Below are 12,720 nucleotides of genomic sequence, written 5' to 3' on the forward strand. Positions count from 1 at the left end.
GCAAGTTCTTTGAGGCAGGGCCCTTTTCCTGACAAGTAGCATGTGCAATCATGTAAGCAACAAGTTTGTATCAGTAACAGCTGTGGCATTTTCTGTTTCAAAAGAATGACTTCAGCAATGCATTTCCAGTGACTTCGTCCTTCGCAGACAAGAGGTTGCAAGAGCATAATACTGACCAGAAATTTAAGAGCATTTTACATAAAAAATACTCTCTTTTAAGGTTCACACAGAAAATTGTTGTATGTAAGGATCTGGGTTCTTTTAAAGTACTCTTGGAACAGAGTGAAGTATTTAAAAAAAAATCTGCTAATATAATATTTCTCCCTAAAAATAAGGTGTTGCTTATTAAACATGAAATTGATGGCTTCTTGGTCTCACTGTTGTACTGTCACTGACTAGATTTTGCATCTTTTCAATAAATCACAGATGTTGAATCACTACCAGGTAGGAAAACTTTCCCCTAAAATGTTTAAGAAAAAATAGGGAAGGACATTATCCTTTTGTTCAAATGAAAATCTTATAAAAGGTCTAAGCAATATTTTCTAAGCCCTGATTTTTCCATATAAAAACATCTAATGTATTAAGTAACATCAGAGGTTATTACTGCAAAACTTGCATCACAAGCCCAAGCTTCATAAACCAGATGTAAAGCTTTTAATTTGTCTGAAGAGATAATTAAGCTGGATCAGGCATACTCAGGTGTTACAGCTCAACAAAGGAGTTGAGCAATTCTTCCTTTGACAAAAGAGCTGCACTAACCAGTATCACTTTTGTCTCAAGTGATCCAACATGCAATACCAACGGCAGCAATAATTAATTTTGCCCACATTTTTCAATGCTTAGAATTCTAAAGTAGAACAACTACATTTTTAGAATTTAATCATCATTTTACTTTAGAACTTCAGAAAACCTTGTCATGCTTTTACCTAAATTGCACACAACAAATATTTGCCATCAATTCAAGCACATGTACAGACAGAATTACTGATTTCTTTTTAAGCAACTTGTTCATGCATATTTCCTGAAATTTGACTTCTGCTTCCAACTTTCTTCTAAATTGAACTGGAAAGCATAACTTGTTATGCTAAAATATTCATAGTTCAAAAAGTTAGATTAGGTAGTATTTTATAGCCTCAGTAACCTCTTTCAAATACTTCATAGGCAAGAAGAACCTAACCTAATAAAAGCAGACAGTTTGAAACCTACTGCAGAGTCTGAGCTAAAATGCACTAAAATGCATTTGACTCTCAGAATTTCAGGTGTGGACTCAGTAAATGACCTAGTAAAGATAGTGATCATGGCATCATAGCTCCCTATGCTTTTTAAATTTCTCATTAGCAGCTGCATAGTTTCACAAGGTTTATTTTGGTAAAAATCTTTTTCAATCCCTTGAGACACAAAAGCAAGCAGGGAATCTGACTGGGTATGTCATGACAGGATCCCAATAGCTTCAGACACTCTGTGGCCTGAATTTAGCTGAAGTCTCCAGCAAGACCTGAAAAGCCACATTCTTGCCACCATCTGACAGAAACTTCTAGCTTGCCATACACCTACAAGTGTTGTTCCTTGTTCTGCAGTTCAGAATAGACTCTATGTTACGTACTCTGAAGAACTGACAGCACACTAACAGATGTTCATTAAATTGCATGTACTGTGAATTTACCACATACAGCAAAAACTGGTTCAGAGTTCATCCTAAATGACTGGCAATTGGCATCTGCAGAAACCTCCCATCTCTATATTTTTTGTCTTCTAGTCCAGTAATGATTTTTGTTTCTGCTTTATATTTCAATCCCTGATTTAAGTATATTTGAAAGATTAGTAATACCCATATATTACACACAATGGTATATCACTACCTATATATTTAAGAACCAACTAGCTCCCATCTGTACCACCTTAGTATTGAAAGATGTGCAATTTGAACCATGGTTAAACAGCTGACAAGCTGCCAGCACTGCTTGCTGCATAGCCTGACACAGTTTTCCCAAGTTCTTCCACCTGTAGCTTGCATCTGCCTCTTGTCACACCCTCACCTGAGCTTGTACACCACCTGACACTGAGGCCTCTAGTCAACAACCAGGGCTCTTTGACACTGCTAGCCCCCAAAAAAGTTAAATGCATAATATCGCATTGATGCACAAGTTTCTTTATAGGGAAATGAATTTACAGTTCCTTTCTATTTTCATTTTAATTGCTTGGTAAAATTTTTGTCAAATGAAAAATTTTCTTAGGAAGCAGCTTAATGAAACACTGAGTTGGCTACTCATTACAAACCACAAAATCCCACATGGTATGAAACTTGGAATACTTTTATTGCTACATATAAGGGGAACCCTCAAGCTTAGCCAGAAAAAAGAAACCTCGCCTTATTCTCAGCCATATCAAAACCAAGTTTGTAAAGTACATAAGGATCACAGTCATAATGCAAGTAAACACTTCACTGCCTCAAAGTTATAGTTTTTAAATACTCAAACTGACTAAGTATTCCAAAGAGTAAGACAAAACATGCAGCAACAAAGTTATAAGAACAATAAATAAAACTCCAGTCATTGTAGGTCAAGTCAAGAAATATGCTGCCAGCTGTGATACTGCATAATGAAAACAAAAATACTGTGTTAGAAGAATTAGATTTTTTAATGATTCTAAAATCTATACAGCAGCACAGGTCACTCAGAGCTTTTCACTGAATTTAGTGACTGAAAAATTTGATCCTCCATTTAATTTGATTTAAAGCTCTAGAACCAAAGTATCTGTGTGTACAACTATTTCCAATCTTTTGCTTTGATCAGTTTTCAGCACTTGTTACAACAGAACCTACTTCACAGTTGCAATTTAGTCACTGACTTGTAAAAAGAAGACATTTAATTAAAAATGCCAATATTAAAAAAGTACCAGAATGGTCCATTGAAAGTTGGATTATATGGGTCATTGGTGCCATTACAGACACTTTCCTGTTGTTAAAGACGTTACATGGAGCAACTTTGTGCCTCTACATGAAAAACACTAATCAGCCAACTTTACTGATCAATGAAACAGAAGCAGATGTTGAAGGCAGCAGAAAATACAAAGGAACACATGGAAATTGAGTTATCTTAGTCTACTGAGATCTAGTGCTGCACTGTGTGGGTTTGTTTTCTGAGAATTTGACAGCTGTTGTACTGGCCAATACATGCTCACTGCTGCAGTGTCCTGGATCTGTTTTCCTGGCTGAGAATTTGACAGCTGTACAATTATTTCTAGAGCAGAACAAGAAAACACACCGATTATTGCCATCATCCTGCTGTATGAAATTCAGTGTCAGTACAATGCAACATAGCTGCTATTCTTCCACGTCAGCTGCTTTCTGGAACTGCAGTTTGGCAATGAAAACACAGAAGAAGATAGGCCCTAGGTTAACACGCAAGAAAAAGTCTTGATAATCATCTGAAAGACTTATTTTTTCCATCCAGACAGAATGCACTCAAGATGAGAACTTTTTTCTAGAAATGAGGCTGGTGTGATGACAGTCCAGGAGATTTCTCAGTGATCTTAATGTCCCAATCAATTTTCTGATTCCCAGCTGATTAGTGGTGATGATCCTTCAAAGGCTATTTGACCAAATATAGTCTTTGAAGCCTCTTTCCTATTTCTCATTAATTGTTCTACATCAGTTCTTGGAACAACTGCCACAAGTATCTCTCTCAATCTCACCTTCCTTCACCTCCTTCCATTCATTTTCCTCCATTTTTTAAATTAAAAAATTAAAATAAGGACGTTTTGTGTATTGCTTTATTATTAGTTTTCTGTCCTTTGCAGTGACTACTCTCTCCCTCCTTGCCACATCCTTGGAGCCTCTCTCACTCCAACTCAAGAGGAGCTGCATGTTGCAACTGGTGAAACTCTGATGTGGTTAAATGTTGTGCCAAGGGCTCTGGAGAGAAGAATAGACGCTGAGACTGGCAGGAAGAGGGAAGCTGGATAATACTCAAGAAGCTGACTACCGTTTTGCTCAGAACAGAGAAGAATTGATTTCAGAGTAATCTCGAGCTATGTGGCTTTTCCCAGGTCCAAACATCCCTCAAAAAAAAAAAAAAAAAAAAAAAAAAAAAAAATTGGATATTTGCACAGTGCTTCTAATCTACAGATCTCAATAATGAATGTCATCACCCCTTCACCTAGGACAAAGTCCAAGTCACAGAAAAGTTGGGTGATTTTCCTATACAGCAAGGGAAGGGGAAAGTCCTGGCTAAGATCTGGTTCTCACTCTTGCCATGATTCCACAAGGTTCCTACAAGTCTCCTCTGCTCATGACAGCCCAGAAGAAAGATCTCTGCAGCACAACCAGGGTAGCACAAAGCTCTGGCACAAGCCGAGTGTCTCAGGCACCACCCCACTTTCTCAGTGGCCTGGCAGCCCTTCCTGACAGGCAGCCTGTCACAGAGCACTGAAACGCCCGAGCCAGCTCAGGCAGCAGCAGCACAAACCAGCAGGGAAGAAGGAAAAGCCAGCCAGGCTCCTCACTGCACGACTGCAGCCCTGCAGCTGGGCTGCATCTCTGAAGTCTGAAATCTCCAGGAACACACACCTGAGCCCTGTGCTGCTGGGTGACGCTGCTGCCCACACGTCAACCTACCAATTTCAGGGCAATCCTGGCGAACGCGCTGGCTTTAATGTGGAAGTTTCCGACATTTCCTGTAGGGAAAAGATAAGAAACTGCAACAAACAAACAGATTTCCCAACTCACCAGGAAGATTCTTTTCTAAAGGATTATTCGGGAACTGTCACCAATTTACTGCCTGCCTCTATCAGTCTTAAATTGTGCATGATTACTTTGTTTAGTTTTGCTGACATTTGTGTTTTGTTTAAGGGTCTCTTTGTGCAATCTTTTGTGTCTGGTTTAAATAAACACTCTTCCTGTGCTTGTTGCAGCATGCTTGGGTTCAGCAAGATGTCTATCACTTAATAACCAAATGAAAAGTTTAATCACCCAAAAGCTAGCTTTCAACCTGCAGTCAAGAAAACAGAAAGGCTAAGGGTGTTCCATATGCATTTTTCTTTCTGTTTCTCCTGTTATCACATTTGCTAGTCCAAGCAAGTTTGATGTTGTGTATTTAGGCCTGTAAATATCAGCTTAGCACGTGGAAACAAGAATATTCATTCTTATTTTGCAGTAAGAATCAGTGCAATTTAAAAAAAAAACACCACCACCACCACCAACAAAACCTCACTGTATTCCTTAAAAAAATAGGGTTTTTTTCTTATTAATCACTAAGAATGTATGAAACAGAAATATACTCTAATAGCTTGTTGAGCACATTGACTGCAGAAAATCGGGCAACCATGACATGGAAACCAAACAGGAAAATACAAGTAATGCCAAGGTGCCATTTTTACAAAGTGACTTAAAAACAAAACAAAACAAAACAAAAAAAACAGAGACAAGTTAATGTCCCAATATGGGACAATAAAGCTATGTTAAAAACACTTGCCATTAACAGCCATCTGCTCTCTGCAATTTGGGGGCAATTTTTATGTACAGCTGACAGCTTTGCATCATCTTTCCTCACTTGTGAAGGATTGTCTCCGCCTCTAGTGTACAAAACCTCTGAGAAGCTGGATCTGTCCACTGCATTGTGGCTCTCAATAAGCTTGTGCTGCTAAAAAACACATAGCATTCTGCACTGGATTTCCAAACAGAAATCAAACATGAGGTTTGGGGGGAAAAAAGTGTATCTATATATGCTAATAATATTCCAGTTCTCTCTAATAATATTCTGCTCATGTCAGCATTGCCTATAAAAATCAAGAGGCAAAATGTGCTCACTGCCCTTGACATATTGTGATGGTAAGAAAAATCAAGACTGCTTTCTCACTGTTCTCTGAGTACAAGGGTAAATCTCTGCTTAAGCCTATCTTTCTTGATCAGAACGTCTCTGGTGTCCTTATGCCTTTTTCTCCTGCTTGAACTTGTCTCTTCACAGTATTTAGTAAATACATTTCATGTTCACACCTAAAGTAAAGCTACCTTCTTTTGTTTTGTTATGTGTTAGAAGACCTAAAATACACATGCACAACAAATGGCATGTGGGTCACGCTTCCCTCATCTGCAATCCTTGCAAAGAACAGTTATGCAAGAAAAGTGCAGAGAAAACTAAAATTCTATTAACATTCAAATCATACTCTACCATTTTCCTTCCTCAGATCTGATATAATTTTAATATACATTAGGAATAACACCAGGAAAAAAAGAAACTGGAGCAGCTAAAAATGATTTGTCTATTGCCTTGTAGTGCTCCCCTTGATACAGAAGAGATCGTGATAATTCTTCCACCAAACACAATTCTATACCTACCTCCCACCAACCAAACACCCTCTAAACAGTGGGCACATGTAGAGAATATCTTACATTGGACTACATAAATTAGAGAAAACCCCTGCAATGTCAAGGGTTGTTGATGAGGCTACACTCAACACAATTTTATCCCATGTTTCAAACATTCTAGAGTAAAGTAGTTGGTTTTCATTCACCTGAGGGAAAAAAAGGACAATTTTCACAGGTACCTTCAGGGTCAAGTTACAAACATCTTCAGCTGAACTGAATTTCCTTCAACTTGCAGCAACCGACAGAAGGGAGCCAAATTATCATGCTGGTTTTGTTTCATGCCCTCAATTTCCTTACACTTGGGACTGATCCAAACCCAAAAACACAACAATGGAAAGACATGCAAATTTTACTTGATTTTGTTCCAAATCAGTATCAGGATCTAGTATTTTTCTTCTGTGTCATACCTGAACCTTGGTGCAGATGACCTAAGAGAAAGTTTCAGGAAATAATTCCCCACAGAAACTGGAAGCCTGAGGTTCAACGACAGCGAAGCAGACATGGCATTACTGCCTGAAGAGATACAGCTTAACTGCAGTACACACCTTAGACCTGAACCTTTCTTCAGTTTGCTTTTTGTTGCACTGTAAAAACAGTCATTCCTGTGCTACAGTCCATCACACACCTCACCTCTGGACTGCATTGCCTAAGTATTGTAAATACTCCCAAATCGTGAGAATATCACTCCATATGGTTCTTTTGGTGTGTATTTTACCCTCCTAACTCTATACTAAGAATCAGCCTCACCAAGATTTAATCATTTCAGCTAAGCCCTTATTCCCTTACCCCTTTTCTAGGTGTTCTGCAGCAACTGCTTTCAGAGGCTGAGATTATCATCAAACAATCACATTGCTGCCTCTCAGTAGGACATTCTGCAGCTCCCAAGTGTTACTAAACCACATCCATCATTTAGTGTCCATGCTGGATTTCCATAGCTCCTGCACTGTACATGATCACAGGATCTGCAGGACCCCTGTAGTTACTCTGCAGTTTCTCAGTGTTTTCCTCATATGGCTGAGCCACATGCAAATAAATTCCAGTTGATGGGACTGAGCACCATCACAGTGACAGCTCCATGCTCTCACATGCCACCTTATGGCTTAGATTTACAGGTGATTCCAGCCTGGGTGCTCTTCCCTCTCTGACCAGGATGGCACTGGCCTCTGTTGGGCTGATCCCATAGTCAGTGCTCACCTCCTTGGCAATCTGTTGAATGCTAAGTGCTGGATCTCATCTCTGTACTGTTGTGCTTGGGGTATCTTCCACAGGAACTAAAGCAAAAATAGTATAATTGATGTTACAGTTTTTGGTCTCTCCTCCCAAACTATTTTTTTTTCACACAACTACTCACCTTAGGACCACCTTTCTGCAGCTCATTTCCCTCCGTGTCCTATCTTTCCCAAATGTTATAGCTCACTTCCTATAGTTTTGTTCTGAATCAAAATGCTCCCTTTGAAGCATTTTGATTCAGAACAAAAGGGAATTTGTGCTTTGCATGTCTGTAGGCACAGAATCATGCATGTGTTTCACATTATACTGCTATGAATATTTATTTAGTCATCCATTCTAGCAATCCATATACCTTACTTCCTTAAGTCTCTTATTAACGATCCACTAGAACTGAACGACTCACTACTTTTCACTGATGAAAATTATGTATTGTGTTTTAGAGTATCATTCAATTCCCGTCTCCCACTCAAATCAGAAACATTAGAAACTATTTTTTACCGGATTTGCAGCACATGGAAAATTTCAAATATCTTTGCAAAGACCAAGATGAAGAATACAGCTGGTACAGGCAAACTACTTACAATTTGCAAAACGTTTTTGGCTAAGCTGTCATTCTGTAGACAAAAACAGATCTAAAGTCCATTGAACCCCGGCAGAATACCCTCTGCAGCTTCAGATAACCAAGTCCTATTTTACCCTTTTATATATAGAACTACAGGTCCCTGAATTATTGAATTGGGTTAAAAAAAAACTAACCTCAACACATATTTTCCCCAGAATTCACCTCAGAGTTTACATGTATATTTTTCCTGAGATTTTCCTAGTGCTTCTTCCTGTGGGGCCTGTAAACACACTCCAGGAAAGAAGCTTGCCAGGATATGAAAGAAATCTCACGAGAAATTCTGTTGTTGGTTCATTTCCAGAAAAAGTCTTTGGACTCTAGATATATAAGTAAATTTCTCCAAATTGGGGACACGATACCTGCGATATCTCTAAGAGCAACAGTGATCACTTCCTGAAAGCTGCTCTTAATAGTCTCATCTCTCAGACCCCACTTGGATGTGGAAACAATTTCCAGACTGAGTAGCACAGTCATAATCGAAACTTAATCTAAAATAGTGAATTTAAGTTTCACAGAGGGCTGCAGATAGCTTGCTTGGAATTTAAGAAAATTAGAGGATGAAAAACCTGTACTGTTTCTCCTCCCCTTAGTTTCTGGGGTTCAAGACCCAGTGTTTGTGGGTGTAACAGAAACTGGTTGTTCTGCTTGGGCCCAAGTCTGTGATTCCACAAACATTTCTTTAGCAACACCATTAACCTAATTAGCTGCTGTTCTAGGAGAAAAGAAAATCTCCTGGGAATGTGTGTAGGGACAAACAAGGGTCTCAGAAGAACCACCACACTAAAGAGAGAGCATTTCAGCATACTCAATTCGAAACTGTGCAGTACCAGCAAAAAGAGAAAGGAAGATGACAGGAAGGCGCCCGAAATCCAGGAAATATTTCCTTAGGATTGAAACCAATGTTAAATATCTCTGTCTGATTATGATCCACAGCTTAAAATGCTGTTGCAACACCAGAATGTCATCTTCCATCTCAACAAAACCTACCTAAAAAGAAAGAAAACTACCACCAATATTGAAATGGGTATAAAATCCCCAAGTAGTAACCACGGCTTGAGTTTCCCCAGTCCTAGTACCAACACACTCTTCATTCCCGCATACTCTTATTTTGCCTAACAAATTAGACCACATACAGACATTTTTTTCTGGATCTAGCTGCCTCCTAGGAGAGGTTACTGCCCTCCTCACCATCACCCCTTTGGTGCAACTTCCAGCGCAGGTGATGCCTGAGACCAAGTAGAAAATATTCACAAAGCAGCTCTCCTACCCCAGCCAGGAACTCGGCTGTCTTCCCTAGTGCACAGACAGCACCAGGCCAAACATTCCCACTGCACATGTTACAAACATCAGCCAAAGTAGGCTTCTCAGGGGAGACAGATGGAGGAATCCCACCATCCCCTTAGGATCGTGTTTGGATACATCCTAGGCAATGGACTGCTCTCATTTGGAGCTTTCTAGGTGTTCACAGCGCATTTCAAGCAGCTCAGGAATGTCATTACTAAAAACATATTCATGAAACTGAGGCAACTCTAGAGCCAGGTAATAACTGAGATAGATCAGAATTTCCTTCTTTAATTTAAATCCAATTTTAGGCACTGTCATGTGTTATGAAGTCTAGCTCCAGATTGCACACCTTGTCTGCCTCATTTGAGTAAGTTAAGAGAAATGCTTCCTTGTTCAGTATTCTTAAGATGTTTGCATACAATAGATACTAAATAATTCAGGAGATTGATTTATAAAAGATGAAGGCTTTACAAAAGGCTGGAAATAGAATTTCTGGAAAGCACTTCAGAGCACCCTAGTTTTGCTGTTGAGCCTCAAGTGCTTTTAGTTATTACTATTCAAGGATTTTAGTTATTACTATTCAAGGATTCTAAGACAGGTACTAATCTTTCATAACACATCCCTTGGACACATGCACATACCCAGAGTACATCATTAGGAAAACAAATGCACGTTTTCCCACCTGTGAACCATTTTCCTTGATTTTGGTAAGCAATTTTTGCCCAGTTGTTAGCCATAAGTAAAGTCCATCATTATACTTTGATCAGTTGTAACAGAGCATTCCCACTCAGTAAAATTAACATCTAACCTAATGCCCACTGAACACACAAGAAAGAAATCCTCTGATCTCACTGAGTGGGGCAGATAGAGAAGTGGTGTGCAGCTTTTTGTTGACTAAATCCTAGCAGCTTGAAATGCATATTGTTTACTTCAGGGGTTAATTTTATACTGAATTATAGAAGGTTATATTGTTGACACAATCAAAGAAAGGCACCCTATCCAGATCAACAAAATCACCCAAATTCTGATTTATGACCTATAAACTAGTGTGGACAAAGAGTTTCCTGATTGAAGACAAAAATGCCACCCTTTTACATTCTCTTTTAACTTTTCCAAAATGATTTTTTGCTGGTTTACAGTGAAGTAATTATCGAGTTCAGCAGGTCAGAGAACCAAATGAAGTCCCAAATTTGACCCCACATACTGCAGCCCATAGCCATAAAAATATAATTTCTGCAACTGAAAGATGTTAGCGAGTAATTCAGCGCAGTTTCACAGGACCCCTGCTCTTGGGTGTCTGTAACTTGCATCTTTGCAATGGAGCAATCGTATTTCCACAATAAAACTTGTAGGGGTAATTTGATTTTACACTGACAGCCAGCACTTCGTTGCTAGTACTTATGATGCATTACATATTTGTCTGAGAACATTAGCACTCAGATAATTAACTCTTCTGCCGGGTGTCCAGTTTATGTTCTTCACTGAACACATTGCTCCCAGAAACATGCCTTGCATGTAAGCAAATCTAATCCCTAAATCTCTTATTTGGTCAGTAAATTAAAATCTAGGTTTCTAGCACTTAAATGAATTCCTTTTTCCCTCGATTTTTTCTTCTTTTTTTGGCACTTTCTAACAAAACCGTTCACATACAATCACTCAATGGCTGGAAAGTGGGCTTGGCAGGAGGAGCCAAGGCTCAGCATGGCTCCAGTCAAGACAAATGGCTGAATAATTGTGACGTTAGTAAACAGGTAATTAGCTTTGCATGTCATTGTTCACCACCTCAAGCTCATTACCAAAGTCTTACAACACTCTCTTTAAAAATTCAGACCTGTTTGACCTGCTACCAGCTATAGTGCATTTCAAGCACTCATGGATAAAGTGCAATCTTGTCAAACTGAAGACACCTGCTCCCAGCAGGAACACTACTTATGAACTGCCAAGTCTTTTGTTACAGAACCTTGAGAGGCAATGATCTTTCCATCTGGAATAACCAGCATCAACTTGGCTGCAACCACTGTAAAGCAATCTTTGAATATTTATTACCACACGAAGTACACAGTGCTACAAAAGCAGTATGTACACAAAAGCAAAAAGGGAGAAGACTACTCCTAATAAATTTTGCTGTGTGCCACACAAGTGTTTGAAAATAATTTTCTTTCAAAACTGGCTGCTGATAACAACTTTCAGTTCTTTTTTTCTCTATCACCAGATCTACCAGGGTGAAGCTCACCCCACATAACTAACTTATTTCACAGCCAACACTTTTAACTCAATGTACCTCCTCTTTCTGTTACTCAGTTTTTGTCAATGATTGTTCACCTCAGGGAGGATAATTCATGCTATGAATTCATCAGGAACCGTCCTTGTTTCCCCCCAAGGCCCCAGCATGGCACACTGCTTTAGGTTCCACTCCACCAGTGTTGTTTCAAGTTGCCCCTGCTCCCTTCCTTGTAAGCTTTGCAGAGGAGTGTATATTGAACTCTTTCCGTAGTTTTTAGCTCAATCTCATTTCTTCAGCTATTCACCCTCCTGGATGGTGGATTGTGGTTCTCAGTTTACTTCTGATTAACAGCCACAATTAATCCATTCTGATACAAGAAAAGCACTGGATAATTCTCCCCTTGTCATCTTTATTTTGTGAGGGTACAAGTGGTAATTTAAGCTAATTACGTTTTAGCACTGTGGTCATTAAAAATCCAGTAAAAGCAATCTAGGGCTTGGGTGAAGGTATCATAGGATTTAGGTTTATTCCCTGCATTTTCTTTGCTTCAGTGCTTTCCACAAGGGCAATGAAATGCCTGATCAGAAGCCCAGTGCTCCTCAGACTTCCAAAGGCACTTTAATTCAACAACATACTCCTTGCTATCTTCTCTGCCCTTAAGAGACCTCAATAAGCAAAGTCCACTCTGCAGCACTTAATCATACATATGTAAATGTTGCATTTAGAATTTGGAGCCCACTGTGAGCCTATTTTTCTTGAGCTGTTATTTTAAAATGTGCTTTAAATCAGTTTTGCAGTAAACATGGGGTTTGTTTCAATAACAACCATTTTTCTCCTGATTAGTAAATTACTGTTGTTTCCAATGTTTCATTCTAACTACTACTTGCTCAGAGTCATAGGAAAACAGAGCACTTAGTCAAGACAAACTTCCCCTTATTTCCATCTCAGCAAAGCAAGGTCTAGATTACTTTCAGAAAAACAGTTTTCAGCTGACAA

The sequence above is a fragment of the Hirundo rustica genome, chromosome 13 (genome assembly GCF_015227805.2).
Source record: "Hirundo rustica isolate bHirRus1 chromosome 13, bHirRus1.pri.v3, whole genome shotgun sequence".
NCBI lineage: Eukaryota > Metazoa > Chordata > Aves > Passeriformes > Hirundinidae > Hirundo > Hirundo rustica.